The sequence below is a fragment of the Penaeus monodon genome, chromosome 27, assembly GCF_015228065.2.
Source record: "Penaeus monodon isolate SGIC_2016 chromosome 27, NSTDA_Pmon_1, whole genome shotgun sequence".
Lineage (NCBI taxonomy): Eukaryota > Metazoa > Arthropoda > Malacostraca > Decapoda > Penaeidae > Penaeus > Penaeus monodon.
The window spans coordinates 3,943,770-3,943,998 of NC_051412.1; positions in this window are offsets into that span (position 1 = coordinate 3,943,770).

A 229-nucleotide genomic window follows, 5' to 3' on the forward strand; every position below is an offset into this window, starting at 1 on the left:
ACTTGCGTAAATAATGAACTGAATATATGACTGTATAAGTTGAAAAATCAAGAAATAAACACATGCAATGATGAAAAGTTAAGAAAGTAAATAATTTAAATGTATGCAAGGGCGAGAAAAAAATATAAGATAAGATAAAAATAAGTGCATATAAAAGTCGTGAAGAACTAAATATTATCTCACTATGGTACCTCTTCAGGGTATGAGGGTGTATGCTATGTATATATCC